General features: G+C 34.7%; 1 long non-coding RNA gene across 17 annotated transcripts in view; it reads right to left on the bottom strand.

Moving 5' to 3' along the window:
* The window catches only part of LOC147349192 (uncharacterized), a 503,453-nt gene that overhangs the window by 114,085 nt on the left and 363,063 nt on the right, over positions 1-26,305 (bottom strand). For 13 of the 17 annotated variants that reach the window (XR_015149560.1, XR_015149561.1, XR_015149562.1 and 10 more), the window contains one exon: positions 21,814-21,865. The exons of the other annotated variants lie outside the window; for them this stretch is intronic. This is a non-coding gene — a long non-coding RNA (uncharacterized LOC147349192). The remainder of the gene's footprint in view (positions 1-21,813; positions 21,866-26,305) is intronic. 17 annotated transcript variants of the gene reach the window in all.

A 26,305-nucleotide genomic window follows, 5' to 3' on the forward strand; every position in this document is an offset into this window, starting at 1 on the left:
GTGTGGTTAATTAATAGATTTTGCAAGGGTAAATAAGAATAAATAATTCATCAGATCATAAAGAGTGAAAAAGGAAGAACCATGTAAACCTTGAAAATCTCTAGATCTATACGTAAGTTCACTGCTGTCTTCTTGGAGCTTCCCTGGTGGCTCCATGGTAAAAAATCTTCCTGCCAATGCAGTAGATGTGGGTTTGATCCTTGGGTCTGGAAGATCTCTGAGAGAAGGAAATGGCAACCCACTTCAGTATCCTTGCCTGGGAAATTCCATGGACTGAAGAGCCTGGTGGGCTACAAGTCTATGAGGTTGCAATAGAATTAGACATGACTGAATAACTAAACAGCTGTCTGTCTGGCAAAAATAAAGAGTAAGTAATTTTATCAAGTTACTATATAAACTCACATTCACGGTAAAACTTTTACAAAAGTGTTTCTGGCTAAGTTAAACATGTAAATTTTAATGATATTAGTGAGTTTAGTCAAATGCCATCATAAAATATATAATTTAACATTTGGTTTTACTTAGACACATGAAAATGTAATTAATTAAATATTTCTTAATTCTCAATAAGTTTAGATTTGATATGGATAAAAGTATGTTCTAATGAGACAGAAAAGATACAATGTGTAGCCAAAACAGTTAGCAAAAAGGTTACTTTTTAAATTTTGTTGCCTATATTTTGGAATGGGATTATTGGCCAAATGATGAGTATTTCTGTTTGGGAGAGCTTTTCCTTTCTCATCCAGACATTTTCAACTGCTCAAAACATGAGTAGAATAAACTGTTGTATATATCGTATATGTCCCTATAGGGAGACAAAAATAAACACATATGGAAATAATGCAATTATGATATCTATACTATACATATGATATGGAAATAAAGTATCTCCCTAAGAAATCTGTGGTTAACTTCTGTGTCCCATATCTACAAATCTAACACTGAAAGGCAGCTCTATTCATTCATGTTTCCTAAAGAAATGTCAATGAAAATATAATAGCTTTGTAACTCTTAATCAGAAAAGTACTCTGCAAACAGAAAGTTATAGGTAAATTTCAATTGATTACTCTGGGTTTTGTTTTTCTTCTGTTACACAAAATCAAGAGAAGTGTTGCCAAAAGAGTGTTTAGGATAAGAAAAAGGAAAAAAAAAAAAAAAAAAAACTCCAGATGTTCTTGAACAAAATTTAATTCCTATTACTAGTCTGTACAGTGAACAGTTGGACACTTATGATTCATTGATTCAATTACTGTTAATTTAGTAGCAGTAATCTCCTAACCTTTAGATTTAATTGAGGAAAGCCCATAATGCAATGTCTTATTTTATTTCATACTTGCCAAGCATCAGATTTGCTTTGTATTTGATGCAGATAGAATGTAAGTGTACTATTATGGAATATTTTTAAATAAAATACCAGAAAAGTATGCCAACCAATTAAAAACCAAAAAAGAGCATCACATGATAGTATAATTTAATTATGTGCTCCCTCATGAAATCTCAATGAGTTAAAGCACTCAATCTATTCTATTTTTGAGTTTTCTTGTGTTTTAGCAGGATGGGGAATTGCTTGAACAACTTAGGCAGATAGAAAGATTAGGTCTCAAAGCAAATCTTTTGGAAGAAGGTGTTAAAGGAGCCACTGCTGATTAAAATTACACCAGTATCAACTACAAAGATGAACTGGTAGATGCATTAATTTTCATATAAACAGAGAAAGAATGAATATACCCTATTGTGAAGAATTCCACTCCTGAAAATACTTTAGAGGTATGAGTGCTTTTGTGTACCAGGAAACATACACAAGAAAAAATCATAGAGTAAACTCTTCATTGACAATAGACTGATTAAGTAATGTGTGCCATAATCACCGGAGAAGGCAATGGCACCCCACTCCAGTACTCTTGCCTGGAAAATACCAATGGCATATTATGCACCAATAGACATGAGTGAAATAGTTACATACCAAGATATTGATTAATTTTATGGCTTAAAGTTTAAAAAATCTGGAGACATACAACACAATGTATGCTATATGATTCTAGTTATATATATTTTAAAAACTGAGAATACTCAGGAAAAATTAGGAATAAATAATTGGATAGTACCTGCTATGGACTGAATGCTTATGTCTCCCTCAAATTACTGTGTTGAAACTCTAATACCCAATGTGATGGTATTTAGAGATCAGGCCTCTGGAAAGTATTTAAGTCATGGGAATGGAGCTCTCAAGATGAGATTAATGCCCTTGTAAGAAGAACTCTCTTCCATGTCAGAATGCAGTGAGAAGACAGTTGTATGCAAACCAAGAAATGGGCCCTCACCAAGAACCAAATCTGCCAGCACCTTGATTGTGGACCTCCCAGCTTCCAGAACTGTAAAAAACAAGTACTTGTTGAGGAAGGCACTCAGACTACAATAATTTGTTATAGCAGCCTGAACAGACTGAAACAGTAACCTAAGGTGAAAGGCAAGAAGAATTGCAATAAAGTCCATTAGGGGAGTTAATTTTAGAGGATGGGCTACTTATTCCAAAGAGGCACACTGGAAGAGAGGTGTTGGGTTGCTGAAGAATATTTCATTCCTTGATCTTTAACAGTTGAACATTATTTGATAACTGGTTAAGTGATGCACGTATGGTTTTATGTATTCTTCATTATGTGTTGTATGTCACAATAAATTTGGGTAAAACCAAAAAGAAGGATCAGAAAGGGATCAAGAAAATAAATAATTCTAAGATTAATATTTAAGGGGAGAAGTAAATTCAAGGATGGTTACACTCAAACATGATAGAGTGGAACTGAGACTGATCTCTGCATATTCTCCATCTATGGGGAGATTTGTCTTGCCAGGTTGCTCTCAGTCTACTGCTTTGCATATAAGCTAGTTAACTGAAATATAATGCATGCCACAACTATCTAGTTGTTTATACAACAACTACTAGTTGTTGCATAAATACAACAACTCTGTATTTAGGATGCTAAATACAGAGTTGTTGTAAAATACATGGTTGCCAAATGTAAAACAAATGTTACTTATATTAAATTAGAAAAAATTTAAAAATTATAATAGGATGGTAAAGGGAATGAATTAGAAGTGAAAACTCCTGCTTTAAAAAAATTAATAAAGTTGAGTCAAAACTAATTAATGTGGTTTACCTTTAAAATTAAGTAATTATAAGTCTCTTAATTTACAATGTTGACATATTTATAAGAATTTAATTATGTTCAAAGACTACAATACATGTTTTTGCTAATACAGATTATTAATATTATGATGTCACGTGGCCAGCCCTTCTTGCATATCTGAATAGGGAAGGAAAAATGTTGCAGGGTGATGTTTTCTCTTGTTATGAGAAAAGTAATTTCTTGATTTTTTTAGTGCTTAGATTTACTTCTATTATATAAGACAACTCACCAAAATAATGCCTAGAGTGACTCTGAATAATGTGGCCATGTAAACAATTTGCTTCCTTCTTTATTACTAGTGCATTATTAAACTTACCAGTTAAATAATTAGGGTTTTTAACTAGTATGTATACATGAAAATGCTTAGTGACTTGCAAAAGAAAAAATATGATTCGGCAGAAAGCCAGTGAGGTGTTTGTCTCCATAGCTAAAGTGAAGCAACGAGTTTAGGCAATCACTTGGTTAATTCAAGCGTTAAAACTGTTTTTGCTTCAATTGCCTAGATAATCAAAATCAAGCTGCTGGGAATTTTGCCTAAATTTTCTTAGAATTTTGTTCCATTTTTAAGTGAATTTGGTCATAGAAATGTAACTTCAGATATTTTCAGTGCTATTATTTATAGGGAAATGAATGTAACCTGCTACTTTCAGCACTCAAATGTTGAGGTAACTCTGGGTTAAATGCAGAAATGAAAAGTTTCCAAACTTTGTTTTGAATTACTCAGTCTATCTTCTGCTCTTTGCCCCTGCCTCATTCCTCCTTTGTTCTTCTTCTTGTTTCTTATCTCTTTTATTTCTAAAATGCACACACACACACACACACACACACACACATACGTTTATATATTATCTGCAGGCTCATTGACTCAGTCATGTCCGACTCTTTGCAACCCCATGAACTGTAGCCTGCCAAATGCTTCTGTCTACAGAATTCTCCAGGCAAGAATACTGGAATGGGTTGCCATGCTCTTCTGCATATGTACTAACTAACTCCTTCCAAAAAAGGAGTTATACATTCTATTTGAATGCATGTGTAGCTTAGTGAAAGACTGTAAGTTTATTGACAAATTCCATGAAGAATCAAGGAGTATTATAAGTTGGATCTTGAGTTACTTAGGAGGAGAGGGACAATGTATACATCATGATATGTTCAATCAGATCGCATAAGGCTTTCATTGTGAACAGAAGATAGTGATGATTGTAGCATGGGGGTAAGTGGAATACAAGGTAGAATGTCAAGAGATGGTCATAGATAAAAGTAGTGGCTTGAGGAGAAGCTGTGTGGACTTCCTGGTCTGTTCAATAGACTTGTCACCAAAGTTCTTTATGTGGGAAAGGGATATAACCAAAGTTTTGAGGGGATCACATAGGCATCATGAAGAATGGACTAAAGCAGAGAGAAAAGAGTGAGAGGGAGACCAATTAGAAGATGGTTAAAATAACCCAGGATTAAAATAAAGGAATAATAATAGGCATAGAGCAGAAAGCAAAGATTTTTGTGATAATTCTGAGGGATAATAGATATATATTATAAAGTATTGGTTATAGAACATCTAGGGAAAGTATATATATATATATATATATATATATGCAAGAAGAGAAGCAGGGAAAAATCAAAATTATTGGAATCAGAAAATTATAAGGAGGCAACAATGATAGAAAAACTAGTGACCTAAACTGCCAATACATAATGAAAAAAGAGAAACATAGGGAAATTAGGGGGTTTGTCCTTGAATCTTTTCTTCAAAATTGAGGCATGGACAATACAGTCCGTGGAATTCTCCAGGCCAGAATACCGGAGAGGGTAGCTGTTCCCTTCTCCAGGTAATCCTCCCAAACCAGAGATTAAACCCAGATCTCCCACAATGCAAGAGGATTCTTTACCAGCTAAGCCACCAGGGAAGCCTAATTAAAGTATACTGTTCCGTAATTATTACTCTTTTTGGTTTTTTTGCTTGCTTTAACTCAAACAGAACTGTCAAGTCAATGGGTCAAAATTTTAATATGCAATAAAACCTAAAAAGACAAACTGTTAAAAGTCTTAAATATATGAACTAGATGGTGACATTTATTTCCTATTCACATTTATTGGAATTTCTTGGGAAAACTAAACACAATTATTTTCTTTGATTTGTGAAAAGTTTTTACAGCATTTTGGTGTAAATATGTATACTTTTCCAAAATTAAGAATTTTGAAAATTAGATTTCTCAGAGGAAATGAGAAGTTTTCTTCCAAGCAAACTTCTAATATTCTATATCTTAGTACAATTGGGACATCTGATAGTGAATACTAAATGATATCCATCCATTCTTTTGTACTTATATAGTTCCACTTTTATTTCTCTCTTACAGTGCTCATTGCATGATAGTAGTATTCTGCACATCTATCTTGTCATCCCTTAAAACCAGCACACTGCCTGGTGAATAGCTAAACTATTTTTTTAATATATTAACAATTTTGTCAGACTAGTGATGATTCTTAGATAACAGTCTATCAAAAACAGTACCCAAGTCCAGAAAAGCATACTACTATCTCTAGACTTTCTAATAAATTACTTTTTTAAAGTATTTTGAATTTATGGTACTTTTTAATGTACTTAATAATCAGAGTGAGAGTGTGCTTTGCCTAGTAACTCAGTAGATACTAGGCTCTTAAGGGTCTTCAATATCCAAGTTAATTCTAGACTTAATATAATTATTGCCATATAAACAGGAAGCACTTGCTCCCCATTATCATTTAATTCCTATGATACCTATACTGAAAATGTTTCAATTATAAATAAAAGTTGCTGCTGACCGGAACACAAACAACTTTGCTGACAAAAATTCAATAACAAATGAGTGACCCAATTGCCAGTGTAATTTCCCTAAGGAGCACTTCTTTCCATGAAGCTAGCCAAAGAGCTCATGTCTTTTCATGTTACCACCTATATGAATCACAGAAGAATATTGATTTCTATATTAACTCTCAGAGAGCCTGACCTCCTTATAGCAGTGTGTGTGTGTTTCCATCTGAAGTTCCACTGAGAGGGGTTGTGCACTTGAATAATTTTCTCCACACCCCTGGGCTCTCCTTGAGAATAAATACATATACATATTTATGATGTGGCTCCATTTACTTAGGAGTCAAAAATAGCTGCATAATAAAAGCAATGATGTGTTTTCAAATGAATAGCAAGTCTCATCATCCTTAATACAGACGCATGCTGTTAATTCTGAATCCCTACATTTTTATGGAAGCAGCCTCCTCTCTTCATCCTCATAGGATGAGATGTTTAACTTTTTGCTTACTGACCTGGATTTAGGAACACAACCTGTAAGAAACAGTACATTAAGATGGTCCTGTGATATCTTTACCTCTGAATTCTTATGTTTGGTCTCCAGCAGTTATATGTAGTGGCATATTTTCAGAAAGTGTGGAACCTGAATCCCTTAGCCAGAAATGTGAACTTGGTCATCTTAATATTCTGTTCCTTTTCCTCCAGACTACGGCTCTCTCATTCTGTATGACTACCTCTTCTGTATACGACAACAGGCGCTCTCTCTACTGAATTACTTAATCTCATTTGAGTGCTGTATAAATTTAGCTTGAAAATTAATGAAGGGAAAGTCCTACATGATTTCCCTCACAAAGTTATTTTGTCTCGACACAAGCAAATTCTTACTAACAAGAATGGCTGAATTTCAGTCTTCAGGGGCAAATGTTTTTGTGTGAATTACTCTCAAACAATTATAATTATTAGACATATATCCTGACTGCTACATTGGATCCCATTAGCCCCCAGAATATCTCTGACCTACGAGGGCTGAATGTCACTTCTGAATGCTTTCATCTGATGAGGTCAGGGCCAAAGAAATAATCATTTTTATTAACTCAAAATTAACTTATTTAAGACTTTAATTATATCTGCCAAATCCCTCACCTTTGGCTATATTTTACTGGCTAGAAGCAAATCATAGGTCTCACCCATAAGCAAGAAGAGGGCATTACACAGAGCATGAGCACCAGAGGATGGAGATCATGGGGGTCATCTTCAATTAATGCCTACCTCAGAGGTAGAATCAATAGAAATTCCCAATGATTAGATAAATGGTTCAAGTTAAACAGAGAGTAAAGGACAACCCCTTGATTTTTGCCTGAACAAAAGGAGGGATGATGAGTTATGCTAGTCCTCAGGTGGAGTGACTAGAGAACAAAAGTAAAATAATTCTTTTGGACATGTTACATTCAATATGTCAATTAAAAAATCAAATAGGATACTGAGCAAATCATCTACCATGCAAGTCTGGAAAACAGAGGAGAGTCCAAAAGAAGAACTCATTTTCGCTTTATAATGTCTTATTAAAAATGTATTATATAAAGCATTGCAAGGTAAAAAACAATCTAACAATATATACCTCAAAATGATAGATTAAGCACACATATAGGGAAATACATGTGCTAACTGAATTTTCATAAGCTTTTCCTCAACTATTATTTCCTCAAATATCTCAGAGTAACTATATCTCTAAATATAATGACTTTATCCTTTATATGGAATTCTCTGGACTTAAAAACATATTATTAGCTTCATTATAAGTAATATAGATGGTAACTTTCATATTTATTATTTCACATGTATCTCTTTTCATATAATGTTATTGTCATTATCTCATCTATTTTCTTTGGTTTTGAGAGTTACAATAATATAATATGTTTAGATGTATAGTAAACACTAAGACTATGAAACTGCCAGATTTGATTTGGATGACTTGTTATTCTGCGTGAATAAATTCTTCGTTTTAATTATTTCCTGAGAACCAATAACATGGTAGATGAGAGAGGAAAAAAAATATTTATGTTTGCTTTACGTTTTGGAAAGAAAGAATTGCTATAACCAAGCTTTCTCTATTTATATTTTACATAATTAAAATGTTCCTGCTTAGAGAACAAATTGGATTCGAGTATTAAATTAAGCATTGTGATGATGTAGAATTGAAAAAGAAGCGTGTACTGCCAGTGGGCATTTCAAACTGCTAAGCTTTGATGACATTCCAGATAGAAAAAACATTCAGGATTAGAACTAGGTGGAAACAATGTATTTCTGGCAAGTGTGACTCAAATCAATGTGTTTATTTGCAAACTATACATAAACATGTTTGTCATAATTTCATTTTCGTGCAGAACTGGTGCTGTATTGAAATAATAGTCTAGTCAAAGCTCAGTCTACTCATATTCTAAGCAATTCAGTGGTGAACGGCTTAGAATTATAAATCTCTGAACACATATGGAAGCCATATGGCAAACATATCAAGAAGTTTAAATTTTAAATTATGAGCAGGACTTTGCTAAAATTTCCCTGGATACTCTGTATGATTAATCTGATATACTCTCACTTTTTCTAAGGATTTTAGTATTTTGTTCAATATTGGCCAGAGACAGAAACAGACAAAGTAGTAAGTCCCTACCTTTTCTGAGCTTCAGTAAAAAGGAGAGAAGGGCAACTGTAGCGATTTTTAAGTACATTTTTTAACCCCATAGTTAAGATAATATTGAAAATGAAATAATATTCCAGATTTACTCTAACTATAATTATAATGCATATTTATGTGTTCCATAACTTATAAATTATACTTTTGTCCATATCTTACTTATATACTTCTCAAAATAAAGTTTCCAAACTATTTATCTTTTCAGGCTACTGTGGTTTATACACAATAGAACCTTTTCTCTATTATTGCTAAATATTCTACAAGATAAAAATTACAATGTTTTTTCTAACACACAGTAATACGAAATATTTTTAGTCTCAGTTCTTTAGAAAACTGTACAATTAAATACTGTTAAATTCATCAGCCTGGAAAGGAAAAAAAATGTTGTTGTCACTTTATTCAGAATTATTTATGTACTTTTGTCTGTAAAGTGCCACAATAATTTAATGCATGTATTTCTTTGTTTAGGTCAGTAGTTTGCTGCTCATAAGTATTTGATAAGCATCTAATCTCTCTGTTCTCCAGAATTTAGTTAAAACATCAATGTTGTAAAGATTAGAGTGAAACTGAGATATAAATATTCAGCAGAGAATAAACATTTTCTTAGAAATGAAATCCCTCTAAGTATTATAGCACTGTTACAATGTGGCTTTAATCATATAAAAATGTATTTTTATATTTTTAGAATCTATGCAACATACTGATACTCATATGGCTTTATCACTAAAGGACAGCCACTTTTCTGATTAAAAGGACAGATTCACTCCAAAAAATCCTTTTTTTTTTTTTTTTGCAAATTTTAAAGCATTATGATAACAAATTCTATTGAAAAAAAAAATCATCATGTAATGAAAATTCTCCCTAACATTATTGCTAAGTGATTAGGTAAAGAGAAAAATCTACTATTTTAACACTCATAAAAAATCTCTGTTTCTGCTTTAAAAAAAATAAATAATTGCTCATACATTTGAGTTTTCCATACAGATCTACACATAATGACTATTTCGGGCCAGTATAATTAAGACAATACTTTAGAAATTCTATATCAATTAATAAGGAATGGCCCTTCTACATAATATTCTTGTAAAAGTAACAAACTTTCTTCAGTGAATCTTAGTTTTTTACTTTTCAAACTTGCCTTGATGACAAGGTTAAATCTGTATCCATAAATACATAGCCTTGCCTCTATTGTCTTTAATCACACTCCAATGAGTTTTTCTTCCAATCTTCCCACTGATACTTGACGGATTTTACAGCTTTCCAGATGCTTTTTACTAAACAAGATCTCCTATTTTAGCTCTTAAAAAAAACCAGGACAAGCCTACACTCAAATTTTAATTTTGCATGTAATAGTTGAAATGTCTGCAGTCTGCCTAGCTCAATTCTGACCTACAAGTCTCAGGGCTAGGCAGGAGGAGAGAGAAAGGTGGTGAAGAAAGTAGCTTTTTTCTTATTCTGACTTAAATTTTATCAGATTACACTTCCCACATCTGGAATCCCCTGTTTTAATTTCAGTTCCATTATATCCTTCTTGTGCCTGGCAAGTTCCACATCCCTTGGCAGCAGTTCAAGCCATTTTCACTTCCCTTTCTTCAGTTTTTATCAGCTCTCTGGACATGAGAGAAGCATACCAGCAAAAGGGCAAAGTTTCTTTGCCACGGATGACAGGGATGGTGGGTTTGGATATGGTCAGGTGATTTACTCTAAGCACATGTCTACTCACCCAACAAATATCTAAAATTAAATATATTCCTCTTAATAAAATCATTCATCAATAATAGTTACTATTAAAAATATTATGCTATTTCTTCAGGACTACTACATTGACATTATGATAAGTACGCTTTTACCTCTTCCTTCCCTGAATTACATTGCAAAATATCACAATAACTGAGAAATAATGGTTCAGTGCTTGAATTGCTCCTAATTCTCAGCATTCCTGACCAGAGAGAATTTTAGATTTCCTTGTTATATTTGTGAATCAGATAGCTAAAATAGCTTCAGGGACCCTACAGGAAAGTAGACGAAGCAGGTTAGCTAAGAGTTAATAGAGAGGGATAGGAATCTGTCCAAAAGAGAGTATATGTTATACATGATAAAACAAAGAAAAACAGTAATGCACCCCAGCCCAGAAAAAACAAACACTTGTATACACCAATTAAATTTATCTCTAATGTGATTTTGTGATCACAATCCTAGAGGTATAATGCAATTCAGGCGCAACTTCATTTTTTTTTTTACTAGTACTTATGTGGTTTCAAATGTTTACATTTATACGGCTGATCTACATGCACATTTTCACAATATATTATGTGATATATAAATATATTATCATCTTCTTAGTTGCCTTGATTCAGTTTATTAAGGTTTCAATTTCTTTGCCAGTGATTTTGAGAGGCCACATTTGTCACTCAGCATCATCCAGGTGGTGCTAGAGGTAGAGAACCTGCCTGCCAATTCAGGAGTCATAGGGACACAGGTTCAATCCCTGGGTCAGGAGGAGGACATGACAAGCCACTCCAGTATTCTTGCCTGGAGAATCCCATGGACAGAGGAGCCTGGTGGGCTACAGTCCATGGGGATCACAAGAGTCAGACATGACTGAGCGACCTAACACTTTCACTTTCCCTTCACTTAACTTTCAATTCAGGTCCAACAGTAATATAACAATTCATGCACGAAAATCAAACTGTTTTAATTAAAGCAACTTTATCATATATTTTAATATATGACAGAGCTATCTCCACTTCCCTAATTTACCTCCATTATCAATGTTTTTGTCTTTCCTACTCATTTTTTCCAGATAGAAATTAACTTATCTAGCTATAGAAACCGTTCGCATTTTTAGTTGAATGATGTTAAATTTCTATACGAAAAGGGAGAACTTATATTGTTTTGAAGTTGAGTGCGAAACAACATGAAAGAAAAGAAACTGGGAAATACTGACACAAAGCCAGTTTACACCTACTCCCAGGACCTACTACTCTGCAGGCCTTTGACTGGATGCTCACAAGAATGTCAGGTACAAAGTGGCCTCTGTTAGGATGCAGGCCTGGAGAAGGATACCGCCAATGTTGCAGTATACTTTTGCTTAGAAATTTCCATCCAAAGAAAATAAGCCTTAAGCTCCTGGAGGAAAATTAATGAACTCTCAGTATGTGGAGGAATACTCTTGGCAGTGGGAAAATGGTAAAAGAAAACCAAACTAAAAAAAATAAAAACAAACAAACAAGAAAACCACCATCCCTGTGGCTAAAGTGTGACAAGCATCCTACACCAATGCTATTTTAAGCCTCCAACCTTTGAAGGAATAACAAGAAATTCTCTACATAAACTTTTTGAAGATACAAGACAGAGTTTGACTACCATGGGAAAGAGGCAAGATCACTGTGAAGGCTGAATCTTTGCGATCTAGAAACACAGAGCCTGCCTAGCAGTGAGGCTGAACAAGATAATAGAGAACATAGCTCTTTACCAGCATCAAGCCAGGAAACACCAGGAAACCAAAATAGCAGACTGCAATGGAGAAGGGGCAAGAGGATGAAGAGAGACTTTCCACTGAAGTGCAGGTGCAAAGAATAATTGAAAAACTGAACACAAGCAGACACACCAAGAAAAACCCTTCATTACCCTAGCTGCAAGAGAAATGTAAAGCCATTCGTGCACTAAATTTAACTATAAACACTACAAAATACAAATGTGGTTTAACCTATCGCTAGGTTAATAAGTCAAATCCTTACACTAGCAGCCTAGTATAAGAGAAGATGTGACATTTCCAGGCAAGAATCAACAATTATCACACACACATAACCACCATCAACAATGACAGGACCAGATTTATAGTGTTGCTACATGTTTGAGCTATTAGCTAGGACATTTAAAATAACTATGATTTACATGTTAAAGGGTCTAAAGGAAAAGGTAGATGCATTGCATGAACAGATAGGGAATTTCAGCAGAGATGGAGACTATAATATAAACTCAAATTTTTCAAGTCATTTCAACTAACTTAGGTTTAAGGACTTAACTATTAGCCCTGGGCCTTCTACTTTAGTCATAAAATTAAGCCTGGCTTTGTTATTAAGTGATTATCAATCATTTGTAACACGGTCTTTGAACTTCACATTGAAACATCAACAGTATCAATATAATTAAAAATAAATAAAACCTCAGTCTCTTTCTTTCTGGGTTGTAACAACAAACAATAATTCAAAATTCCCATGAGAAAAAAACATATGCATTTAAAATTTGTCCCACACAAATGCAAAATATTAGCTTTTTTGAGATAGATATTAAAGAATGCTGCTGCTGCTAAGTCACGTCAGTCGTGTCCGACTCTGTGCGACCCCATAGACGGCAGCCCACCAGGCTCCCCGTCCCTGGGATTCTCCAGGCAAGAACACTGGAGTGGGTTGCCATTTCCTTCTCCAATGCATGAAAGTGGAAAGTGAAAGTGAAGTCACTCAGTCATGTCCGACCCTCAGCGACCCCATGGACTGCAGCCTACCAGGCTCCTCCATCCATGGAATTTTCAAGGCAAGAGTACTGGAGTGGGGTGCCATTGCCTTCTCCGCCCATTAATCACAAATTAACAATCTCCTTCAGCTTCTTACACAGTTTGCGTCAACCAACACTATTAGATGTATGATATTATTTAATCCTGTATAGTGTACAATTAATCTCTAAGATCAATCAGCTATTCTCATTGACCATATTAAACTATTAGATAAAAATATGTGAGTATGAATAAAGACTTGCTTCTAGCATATCCTTAACTAAAGTTGAAATTTCTTATTGTGAGGAATCCTAGAATAGTTTAACTTAGCCATCTGAATGTTTAGGTAATTGTAAATATTTTCATCTAGCGTAAACAATTAAAATGAAAAGAATATTTTCAGCTCATCCAGATTCACAGAGGTTGGTTAAGAAATAATCTTCCCTTCAAATTCATAGCATTCTGATGATACTTTCTTGTAAAAATGAGGCAGTAACCACACATATTAGCAAAAAGAAAAAAAAAAAAAAAAAAAAACTACTGTATGTTTCCCACCTAAAATAGTCACAAGGAAAGGAAGTTTGTTCTGCCACCCTCATTATCATTGTACTGAAGTGTATATGGCATTAAAAAAGGAATAAATATAATACAACTCAAAATTTTTAAAAAGAAGTAAATTGTATTTATTCAAAAAGACATAACTATATTTATACACAAAATATAAGTATAAAAAGCTAAAGAATAAGTTTAATAAGGTTGCTAATTTTAACATTTTTATAAAAACAAATTGTACTGCTATAGCAATGAATAAAAGGAAATTGAAATAGACATATTAGGTACAGCCACATCATAAAATTAAATGCTTAGGATAAATTTGAAAAGAACGAAATATGCATTGGAATTTTTTCAAAAATTGATGAGAGAAATTAAACATGAACTAAAAAAAGTGAAGTGGGCATGCAGTAGAAGATTCAATATTATGATATTAAATTCTCCAAATATTCATTGCAATTCTGATCAAAACCTTGCAGGTTTTTTGGTTAAACAAAAATAGCAAGCTGGCTCTACAATTTAGATGAAATGCAAAGATTCTAGTGTAGCCCAAAGAACAAAACTGGAGGACTTCTACAAGTCTTGATTTTAGACTTATTATAAAACTACAGTAATTAAGACAGTGTCATATTGGCATAAAGAAAAATATATAGAAAATAAAAAATAGTGTAGAGAATATGTAAATAGATCCACACACATATGTTCAACAGATTTGGAAAAAGTGCCAAGACAATTTAACGAGGAAAGAATAATTTTTTTCAGCAATGGTGATAGAATAATTGGATAAAGCCAGTGCAATTTTCTTGCATTGCTTTTGGAAACATAAAATAGTATAATCACATTCTACCCCTGGGTGTTTGCATAAGATAAATGAACACATATGTCCACACAAGGTCTCACACTTGAATGCTTACAGCAAATTTGGGCATTACATAACACAAACATAACACAAAACTGGAAGCGAATAGATTAACAATGTGGTACCGCCTAGCCTTAAAGAAACAAGCAAATGTGACATGAAACGAATCTTAAGCCAGTAACATCAGATGAATGATGCCTGTCCAAGAAGCCTCTAAAATACTAAATGTTGTTTTATTTCATTTTTGTAAAATTCTATAAGTTATAAACTAATCCACTGTGACAGAGAGCCTAGTAGCCACTTGGGATGGAGAAGTGTATGTTTCCCACAATGGAAATAGCACAGGGAAATCACCTTGAGCATATTATAAGCCAAATACCCCGTGGACCTGAGATTAGTTGGCGACTCTTCTGTGGGAACACGTCTCACCCTTATTTGGAAAGAGGGTAAGAGAAATTTCAGCATCAAATGATTTTTCACTCTGAACACAAGTGAAAAATATGTGAAATTTTCATGTTTATTTTCCCTTTCCTTTTCTCTCAGATATTCACCAGCTCCATTCCTATACCTTTATTTTTTCCTTTTAAGGTAAGTTATATTACATTATGTCATTTTGAAAGTGATGTATATTGACCTCTTTGCCTCAATTATTATGGATTAAATCATACTTTTATACCAGGATCAGTTTATTCTTTCTTCCAGATAGGCTCACCTGCCGCTCTGACAAGTTTTAGTCAATTGCATTATTTCTAGGCCAAAATAATCCTTCCATTGCCTTGAGTCATCTCAGTACTTGAAAATCCCCAGCTGCTTTCTCTGTTGCCACACCACAGTTGCCACACCACCATAGAACTAGAAGCCCTCATACACAGTGCCAGCTGACAAGAGAGAATACTCTGCTTTCTCCCTGGCCAAACTGCCTGCACAGAAGCTCTGGCTTCTTCGGTGGTAGTGGAAGGGCTGTGCAACAGAACACAGAATGGCCGTGGAGGTTATGCCCCTTGGGGTGACTCTGAATAAGTGAGAAGGGAATCTAGGGCCATCCAGAAACTCAGTGATGCCATAATCCACCTCTGGAGACCTGGAACTTGACTGCAAAAGCACATGTGTTTATTGGGAAGCTCTAGCCAACTGGTTAACATACCACATTATATTTGATCTTCCCTTCTTTTCTTCCAATTTCTCAGTACATTTTCCTTGGGGTTGCATCCTTCCCATAAAGTATTATCATCCAAGCCTTGGCTTCAGGGCCTGTGTTTTCAGGGAGCCCAGTTTAAGTCATTCATTCATGCCACTTTTCTATAGTCTGTCTTCTAAATGTCAACAGGATTAATAGGTAATGGTTGTTATATTAAAATGGAGATTTTCTGCTTTAGAAATTAATCCTACATAGTGATAGAACAGCAGCCCTTTTTGTTACATTAGTCACTTGTGTTAGGTAAGTAAGCTAGTGTAAGTTATGAATAAAATGTTAGACAGATGGAGAGATATTACATGCTCCTGGGTTGGAAAAATCAATATTGTAAAAATGACTATACTACCAAATATAATCTAAAGACTCATGGCAAAACCAATACAATATTGTAAAGTAGAAAAAAAAAAGACTCAGTGCAATCCCTATGAAATTACCAATGGTATTTTTCACAGAACTAGGACAAAACAAAAAACAACTCATAATTCATATGAATAAAAATTAGAAAATAAGATAACAATGAAAAAATTCCTTGCACTTGGTAAACAATTATTTGGGGAAAAATGTATGAAAAAATGAATGCTTTATCTTTTTTTTTTCCTGTTTGTTACATGTTTCCTAGTAATTTAACATTATGGTTAACCATAGATTATCATATAGTCAAATATAATGTATTTTATTACATAATGTACTATTTTCAGATTAAGCAGATTTTACTGGACAAATTTGGGTTAAGGTCTTAATTAATGATTTTTATTATACTGTCTTTTTTTAAGATTCTTAGAGCATTAAGAAAATGTGCTGACCTAGACAGAGGCAGATGACATAGGATCAGTGGCAGCTCACTGACATTAAGTCATTTATCAAATGCTGACAAATCACTGTTAATTTGTATTGATTCACTAGCTGGGCTTAGTGAACTGAAAAGACAAATCCAAATATACACTGAACAGAAATGGGAAACTTGACTGCTTTCATCAAATCAAAGTCAAGTCAAGCTGAAATTTTTCTTATTTTTGTTCATTTAGATTTTAGATTTTTCTATTAAATTGAACAAAATACTTGGTATAATCACTCTAGATACATGGGAGATTTTGCTTTTAAGAACCAAAACTTTATCAAGAGTTTCCTGACATTGTAGAGGGCTTCAGATTTGCATTTTGAAATGGAATCTTTCTACCAGGGTCAGAGTTTAATTCCTTGTGAATACAAAATTTCACTTGCTTCAGCGTAATTTCAAAATATACTTCTTAAAATCTTGTTGCTTTTTAAAACTCATAGTATTAAGTGATGTATTTGATATATTACATGATATACTGAAAAAGCTCACACATTTTGACCAATAATCTAGTATTTCATATGCTGCATAAGAATATACCTGTATTTTCTACATTTGAGCATGTGATATAAACAGATATATATTCTTGAATTAAATAGCCACTCCATAAATCTATAAGAGAGATCCTCTCCACATTTAAGAGGGGAGCTAAGCTTATAAATTAGCTTTATTTCTTAAAAATAAAATTAAAAAATACATATCTTTTCTATAATTTCACCAAAACTTGTCCCTTTTCATCTTTACTAAGAAAAATATCAAAATATTTCAGTTATATACCATAATGTACAATACTTATAGCTATAGTTATTCTCTTCTGTTTATGGACTTCTCTGGAGATATATCTGAAAACGTACTTTATATCTGAGAGGCATTAAATTTTTTAGTGCAAATTAATTTTCTGACAATGATATAACAGCTGTGTAATTTGACTCTCTATTTCCTATTTAATAAATATATTCCCTTAGCACTCTTCTGTTTAAAATATCAGGCTTCCCTGATAGCTCAGATGGTAAAGAATCCACCTACAATGCAGGAGACCAGGGTTGGATTCCTGGATCGGTCTGGAAGATCTGCTAGAGAAGGGATAGGCTACCCACTCCAGAATTCTTGGGCTTCCCTTGTGGCTCAGCTAATAAAGAATCCACCTGTAATGCAGGAGACCTAGGTTCAGTCCCTGGGTTGGGAAGATCCCCTGAAGAAGGGAAAGGCTACCCACTCAAGGATTCCGGCCTAGAGAATTCTTGCAAAGAGTCAGACACAACTGAACGACTTTCACTATCCTTTCCTGGCACTCTTCATTTAGGTCAGCAAGCATACTGTCAAAAATCTAAAAATAGCGAAATTTAAAACACTAGGTCAATAAAATTGTATTTCACAGGGATTTATTGTGTATGTAAGAAAAGCTTGAGAACTGGGAGCTTTCAAATCCAAAAGTGATGTGATATTCTGCGGCATGATGTTACAGGATGGCTTATAAACTGAAAGGTTAGTTGCTTAACCTTTACAATGATTGATTATTAGAATGGGGTTTTCCAGACTGCAGGAGATTGATTAAAAGTAATGATCGCATACCATTTTAGGAAGATTATTTAAGATTATGATGATAATAAATATTTCTAAGAAATAAGCTATTTCACTTACATTATGAAATAAGTTACATTTCCTTACGTGGGTTAAATAGTTTTCTCGGCTTGAGAGATTCTCAAGCTTGATCTCCGTTTTGTGTTATTTTAACAATGTCAAAAGGATGCTTGTTAAAACACTAGCTTTGACAACTGAAAATGAGATGTCTTTCATTTGTTAATCACTCTTTAAGGTATTAACTCAGAAAAGAAATTCTTTAAAAAGGTACAATATACTAACTTCTGCATTTTGAAAGTCAAAGTATTTCAGCTGGTCTTAATCTTCCTCCAATTGCATGCAGAGATGCGATGCTGTTGTTTGCTTTAAAGGCCCCCAAATAAGCCAGTGTTTGCTTTTTAAATATTCATGTAAACATACTTCAGGTAGAACTCAATATGGTCTGACTCCTCTTGGCAGGACATGTGCTCTCCATAGGCACCCCTGGTCAGGTTTTCACATTGTCCTCACTGGCACAGACTCTTAGAGGTGTGTCCAGTATTGACTATCCTTTTACAAAGAGTAAAAATGGCTGTTATTCTCTCAAGTTACTTGTTGTTTCAAATATTTACAGAAATATTTATAGAAAGTGTCCACATGTGAAATGAAATTTTTACAACCGAGATCTCTTCCTATGGTTTTAATGTCATTAAGTAGTTTAAATGATATATTATTAACCTTTTTCACATGTTTAAACTCATGTTTTCCCCGAAAATAGAAATTTTCTCAGAAAAGGATACTATGTATAGAATTAAGAAAAAATGTATTATGGTGGAGGGTAGGTCCTTTTAGGACAATTATCTGTCATACAGGATTTGGGCTTGGGATAAGGAACAGGGTTTTTTGGGAAAAGGAAAAAAAAAAATTGCAAGATCAACTTAGCCTGAAGATCCCCTAGTTTCTCTACCAACTCATGGAAAGGGGTGCCAGGCTCAGGCCATCTTTGGACCTGGTGTGGGTTTCAACATTGTGAGCACCCTCAATATGGTAATCAAAAGAATGCTACTTTATATTTGGAGAATATATGGGCTGCTTGACATTGGGCAATATTGATTTAGGTGGCAGCTGTTTACAGGAATTGCTGGAAAAGCCAGCTGCTCTGTACCTGGAGACTATAGAGCAGACAGGCTATTGGAACCTGTATGTGATTACAAACATCTCTGCCAAGTTGAAGAAGTCAGGAGTGTTGTGGGAAATTAAGCTTCAACACCACCCCTGCTGTTGGGAGAAAAGAAGCTGAACCATCCCTGTGAACTTGTGGTCTGGGCCACCTAGGATTCTCTGGTAAGGTCATTTTTCAGAAAAGCTTGTTCCTCCCAAAGCATATTTTATTTTACTTGGTAAACACAGATATTTTAAAAAGCTAAACAGACAAAACTAAGTTCTAGAGAGTTTTATTATGTATATTTTAATTGATTTATTTTGATCTTTCCAAATAGCTCATTATTCAAAACAAGATTTTTTTAAAAGAGTATATTTTGAAGTATGATTAGCTTAGCTAGTTGTCTTAGAAATAAAGAGAAATAATACAGTTTATGGGAGTTGTTAATTTTGTGATTGAATGATACTATTTTACAAAAAAAATTTTAAGTTTGTTAAAGAAAAATTTAGAAAGATATTCAGGAAAATTTTCAATGATTTTTGCGTTTAGATGAAAATATCCCAAAGACATGGAACAACTGACTTGTTCAAAATTGGGAAAGGAGTATAACAAGGCTGTATATCGTCACTCTGCTATTTAACTTCTATGCAGAGTACATCATGTGAAACGCTGAGCTGGGTGAATCACAAGCTAGAATAAAGATTGCTTGGAGAAATATCAACAACCTCAGATGCAGAGGATACCACGCTAATGGCAGAAGTGAAGAATTAGAGCCTCTCAATGAGGGTGAAGGGGGAGAGTGAAAAAGCTGGCTTAAAACTCAACCTTCAAAAACTAAGATCATTCCATCCAGCCCCATTACTTCATGGCATATAAAAGGGGAAAAAGTGGAAGCAGTAACAGATTTTATTTTCTTGGGTTTTAAATCACTGTGAATGGTGACTGCAGCCATGAAATTAAAAGACACTTGTTCTGTGCAAGGGAAGCTATAAGAAACCTCGACAGTGTATTGAAAAGCAAAGACATCACTTTGTAGACAAAGGTCTGTATAGTCAAAGTTACGATGTTTCCAGTTGTCACACACAGATGTGAGAGTTGGACCATAAAGAATGATGCTTTTGAATTGCAGTGCTGGCGAAGAATCTTGAGAGTCCTTTGGACAGCAAGGAGATCAAGCCATTCAATCCTAAAGGAATTCTACACTGAATATTCATCAAAAGAACTGATACTGAAGCTCCAATACTTTTGCCACCCAATGGGAAGAGCCAACTCCCTGGAAAATACCCTGATGCTGGGAAAGAGTGAAGGCAGGAGGAGAAGGGGGCAGTAGAGGATGAGATGGTTAGATAGCATCATTGACAACTCAGTGGATATATATTTGAGCAAGCTTTGGGAGATGGTAGAAGACAGAGGAGCCTGGTGTGCTGAAGTCCATGAGATTGCAAAGAGTCAGACACAATTTAACAATAAACAGCAACAATCCCAGAAATATTGATATTTTCACTAATTACTGGTATTTAAGATATAAAGAATAAATAGCTGAAGCATCATCAGATTAAAATACCACTCTTATCAAATCAGGATTTATGTCTTCACCACATCCCCCTCAAAAGAGAAAATGTAAACACATATAATCATCTGTTACCCTGGCACATGTTCTCAAGGTCATTAGGGTCATTGTACTCTTTTAAGTCCACAAAATTATCCTTTAAATCTATGGCAAAATCCTGCATCATCTTCATACTTCAATTCTTTACATTTTTAATAGATAAAGGAAGAAAATAGTCATCTTTGAATTCCAGTACTCAAATATTTGTTAATATCTTTGAAACAAGATAGAGAAAATATTCAATACTACTTAGCTTATGGTTTGATTTTGCAACTAACTCTTACCTTGGTTTATAGGCAGTTTTTAATAAACAATTTATGTGACATTAAAATGAAGACAGAATAAATGATGGCAGTGTAATTTTATAGTTCATTTTTTAGGGAATTTTACCTATGTGGTTTAATTTGATGAATCAAACATTTTAATTATAAATTCACCTACTGATAAAAGAGATATTCTCTTTGAAATAGGTTTTGTTTTTAAAATCTCTTGCCTAAAGCTGTATACCATCTCCTACAAAACAACAGCTGTTTTACTCATGAGCGTCTAAATAAAATCCATGAGAAATGAAAGAGCCCTGACATTTGGGCAGAGTTCAGGCCAAATATATTTACATGACAAGGACTCTTACTCTCTGTTCCTGTAGACACCAACCCTGCAGAGGCACAATTTAGTCAGATTCCCTTAAATAGAACATTCCTGTTTGTAGAATATCAAAGCCTATGTGTGGTCGGAACATTTCCATGAACTGAAGCCACATGTCCTGCAACCTGCTGCTTCAATAACTGCCAATATTTTTCAATGAGCAGAAAGTTCCAGGTGCAGATATGTTACACTGCTAATTCTGTATCAACCAGATTGAAAAAAATATCCAAAACTCTTCCAATTACCTTGCGTATATGACCCAGCAATAGCATTTCTTCTCTGAATGTCCAAGTTTACCTGAAGAGAATATATATATATATATAATTTCTATCTCATGTAAACATATAAAATTCTTTATTAGCTAATAAAGTAAATCCAAGACTAGAAACTTAGTCTATTACAGAACATTTAACCAAGTCAGACATTCTACTTCTTAACTGTTAGGAAAAACTTATCAGTATCTTCTGTGGAATTAAAAACACTCATATTTTCTGGGCAGCTGTTATTAAGTTTTCTGTTGTAGTAGTTAAAACCCATCAAAGAGTAGAAAAAATAGTGAAACAGCTAACTTCTGGAAGCCTCATCTACAGGCTGAAGATCAGACACCCAAAATATTCTCAGTAGTGGATTTTAAGCCCGGTGTTGGAACTAAAGATCCACAATCTGAGTTGTTACAGCTAAGTATTAAAAAATTTGCAAACACTTTCATTTATTTAATAAATTTACTGTAACAAGATTATCAGACAGGTATAATTACCTAAGTATTCAAAATAATGTTCAAAGAGGCTAAGTTGCTCTTCTCAGATCACAAAGCCTACTAGCAATAAGGAGGATAAAGAACCTAAAATTATAACTCAAAGACCTTTGCTCTGCTTTTTTCCCACTTTCAGCTCTTTTGGATATTTTCCAGACAAGATTCAAAAGTCAATTTCTTTAATTTACTGACAGATATATAATCTCTGCTAGAATCCAAAGAAAATAATTCTATTTTCTATAAGCTCTTTTCTTGAATTCAGATGTTTGAAATTTCTGTTAATTCCTACTTGATGCCTTTTAAAGTCACAGATTTCTAAACTCTACCCAGTCTACTTCTAAGGACGTGGCCTGTGGCTGGTGCAAAATATCTAGATTAGGATGATTCACTAGGATTTTCAGGGGCTACCCTGTAGTGTACTGCTTCTTTGATCCATATTGCTTATTTATGTCTTGATATTACTCAGTTATATCACAAATACCTTTTAGAAAAGCATTAAATGCTATTGATATTTCCAGAAACTTGTGTGGTGATAAACAAAACAGGAAGAATGCTAGTGTTCTCATTTCTGGCCATTTAATTCTCAATAATATTTGTTAATTAAATATTTGCTGTTGTTGTTTAGTTGCTAAGTCTTGTCCAACTCTTTGCCACCCCATGGACTGCAGCTTACCAGGGTCCTCTGTCCATGGGATTGCCAAGGCAAGAATACTGGAGTGGGTTGCCATTTCCTTCTCCAGAGGATCCGCCTGATCTAGGGATCAAACCCATGCCCTCCGCATCAGTAGCTGGGTTCTTTACCACTGAGCCACCAGAGAAACCCAATTAACTGTTTAGAGAGACACTGAAAAAAAAAATTATGGAAAGATGGGAATGGCAGTTTTGGTTGGAAAGGTTCAATTCAGTTCAGTCACTCAGTCATGTCTAAATTTTTGCAACCCCATGGACTGCAGCATGCCAGGCTTCCCTGTCCATCACCGACTCCCAGATATTGCTCAAACTCATGTCCATCGAGTTGGTGATATCATCTAACCATCTCATCCTCTTTCGCCCCCTTCTCCTCCTGCCTTTAATCTTTCCCAGCATCAGGGTCTTTTTCAGTGAGTCGATTCTTTGCATCAAGTGGCCAAAGTACTGGAGCTTTAGCTTCAGTCCTTCCAATGAATATTTAGGACTGATTTCCCTTACAATTGACTGGTTGGATCTCCTTGCTGTCCAAGGAACTCTCAAGAGTCTTCTCTAACACCACAGTTTAAAAGCATCAATTCTTCAATGCTCAGCTTTCTTTATAGTCCAGTTCTCACATCCATACATGACTACTGGAAAAACCATAGCTTTGACTAGATGGACCTTTGTTGGCAAAGTAACGTCTCTGCTTTTTAATACGCTTTCTAGGTTGGTCATAGCTTTTCTTCCAGGGCTTCCCTCATGGCTCAGCTGGTAAAGAATCTGCCTGCAGTGCAGGAGACCTGGGTTCAATCCCTGGTTGGGAAGATCCCCTGGAGAAGGGAAAGACCACCCACTCCAGTATTCTGGCCTGGAGAATCCCATAGACTATATAGTCCATGAGTCACAAAGAGTTGAACACAACTGAGCGACTTTCACTTTCAGTTTCTTCCAAGGAGCAAGCATCTTTTAATTTCATGGCTTCAGTCACCATCCACAGTGATTTTGGAGCCCGAGAATATAAAGTCTGTCACTGTTTCCGTTGTTTCTCCAGCTATTTGCCATGGAGTGATGGGAACGGATGCCATGATATTAATTTTTGAATGTTGAGTTTTAAGTCAGCTTTTTCACCCTTCTCTTTCACTTTCATCAAGAGGATTTGTAGTTCCTCTACACTTTCTGCCATAAGGGTGGTGTCACCTGCATATCTGAGGTTATTGATATTTCTCCTGGCAATCTTGATTCCAGCTTCTGCTTCATCCAGCCTGGCATTTCACATAATGTACTCTGCATATAAGTTAAATAAGCAGGGTGACAATATACAGGCTTGACTTACTCCTTTCCTGATTTGGAACCAGTCTGTTGTTCTATGTCCAGTTCTAACTGTTGCTTCTCAACCTGCATACAGATTTCTCAGTAGGCAGGTTAGGTGGTCTGGTATTCCCATGTATTGAAGAATTTTCCATAGTTTGTTGTGATCTACACAGTCAAAGGCTTTGGTATAATCAATAAGGCAACAGTAAATGTTTTTCTGGAACTCTCTTGCTTTTCCGATGATCCAACGTATGTTGCAAATTGGATCTCTGGTTCCTCTGCCTTTTCTAAATCCAGCTTGAACACCCAGAAGTTCATGGTTCACATACTGTTGAAGCCTGGCTTGGAAAATTTTGAGCATTATTTTGCTAGCATGTGAGATGAGTGCAACATGCAGTAGTTTGAACATTCTTTGGCATTGTCTTTCTTTGGGATTGGAATGAAAACTGACTTTTACCAGTCCTCTGGCCACCGCTGAGTTTTCCAAATTTGCTGGCATATTGAGTGCAGCAGTTTCACAGCATCATCTTTTAGGATTTGAAATAGCTGAACTGGAATTCCATCACCTACCCTAGCTTTGTTTGCAGTGATTCTTTCTAAAGCCCACTAGACTCTGCATTCCAGGATGTCTGGCTCCAGGTGAGTGATCACACCATTGTGGTTATCTGGATCATGAAGATCTTTTTTGTATAGTTCCGTGTATTCTTGCCACCTCTTCTTAATATCTTCTGCTTCTGTATTAGTTAAATAAATCACTATGAACTAACTCCATGTTCCCAAACTAGAGAAGCTAGTTATCATCTAGATTTCAGAATACTCTAGGCTGTCATGCTTATTTGTCTATTTGATATCAGAGCATCTGTGTTTGGCTTGAGTCAGTTTTTTTTTTTTTTTTTTTTCTGTAAAAGCCTTTAGAACTGGATTACCTTCTTGAGCACAGGACTTCAAATAGGCCTCATTATCTGAAAGTCCTGCATGATTTTCTCATAAAATCATCCTGTCTTTCACATGTCTATCATGATGTAGTTCTGGTGTTGTAAAGTAATGTACTTTTCTATGTGTGTTTTAAATGTATTTTTTGTTCCTTTTTCATTAAAGATTATCCTAGAAACATATCAGCTTTTAGTGATGGTAAAGACCATTAATTTTATTTTGACTCTACTCTGATATTACAAAGTTTCCTTTTAATTTCTCTCAATCTCTCTATCCATCCCTGCTTACCTTCCTCCCTTTCTCTCTCCCACAATGCATCTAAATCTGCTGGAGGAAAATGGCCTACTAAGAACAGACTCTAATTCTGACTCTGCCATGGCTTTTTATTTGACCTTTAACAAATCACTTCACCTCTGGCTCAGCTGGTAAAGAATCCACCTGCACTGAGGGAGACCTAGGTTTGATCCCTGGGTTGGGAAGATCCCCTGGAGAAGGAAAAGACTACCCATTCCAGTATTCTGTCCTGGAGAATTTCATGGACTATACTGGGGACTATAAAGTCCATGGGGTCAAAAGAGTCAGACAAGTCTGAGAGACTTTCACTTTCACCTCGATATCACATTTCTTCACATCTATAAGAACAACGTTTTATCACTTTATTTTAAAAGTTTTTTCAAAGAAAAACAAAGAATTATACCTACACAGCATAAGTAGAGTTACAAATAATTATACTTGTGAGCCTTAGATTTGAATTATTCAGAATATATTTTCAAAATCAAAGTATGATGATTTTATGAAATTATTTCACTCTACTGGTGAATAAAATTAATTATGAGATTCCTATATTAAAACAAGAAAAATCTCAATATTAAGTAATAATATAACATTTTGTTCATTGGCTTGCAGAGGCTCTATAGCAATGTTGACAGAAATGAAAGTTTTGGAATGAGAATTATTTTAAAATTCTAGTAGATCATTTTCTGTTTGACTTTGGAAATGTGAATTTACTTCTAAATTACAGATTCTTCATTTTTAAAACAAGGAAAGTTTTGCTTCAATATGAAAGAAAA

Source organism: Bos grunniens, chromosome 21 (assembly GCF_055505025.1).
Source record: "Bos grunniens cultivar Pamir isolate PY7600 chromosome 21, Bosgru_T2T1.0, whole genome shotgun sequence".
Taxonomy (NCBI): Eukaryota; Metazoa; Chordata; class Mammalia; order Artiodactyla; family Bovidae; genus Bos; species Bos grunniens.